The sequence below is a fragment of the Penaeus monodon genome, chromosome 22, assembly GCF_015228065.2.
Source record: "Penaeus monodon isolate SGIC_2016 chromosome 22, NSTDA_Pmon_1, whole genome shotgun sequence".
NCBI lineage: Eukaryota > Metazoa > Arthropoda > Malacostraca > Decapoda > Penaeidae > Penaeus > Penaeus monodon.
In genome coordinates this window covers 6,815,674-6,815,920 of record NC_051407.1, presented here as the reverse complement: position 1 = coordinate 6,815,920, position 247 = coordinate 6,815,674, and positions in this window count along the sequence as shown.

Sequence of the window (247 nt, the reverse complement as noted above, 5' to 3'; positions counted from 1 at the left end):
CGGATTTAAGAAATCCCTTATTATTCACTCCACGTGGGTGTATATTTGACGTAAGTGTGACAGACTTCAAATCATAAAAGAGTCTGTAGGTAACTGTCTCTGCGGTTTGTACATGATTGTTATCCGATGCTCCCCTTGTTCTAACCACACGTTTTTTTAAGATTACTAAAGCTTACCTGTTATGACTTGTTGTATATTTTGTTCTTTTTTAGTGTGCGTGTGAGTTTATTTTGATGTTATAGTTTTC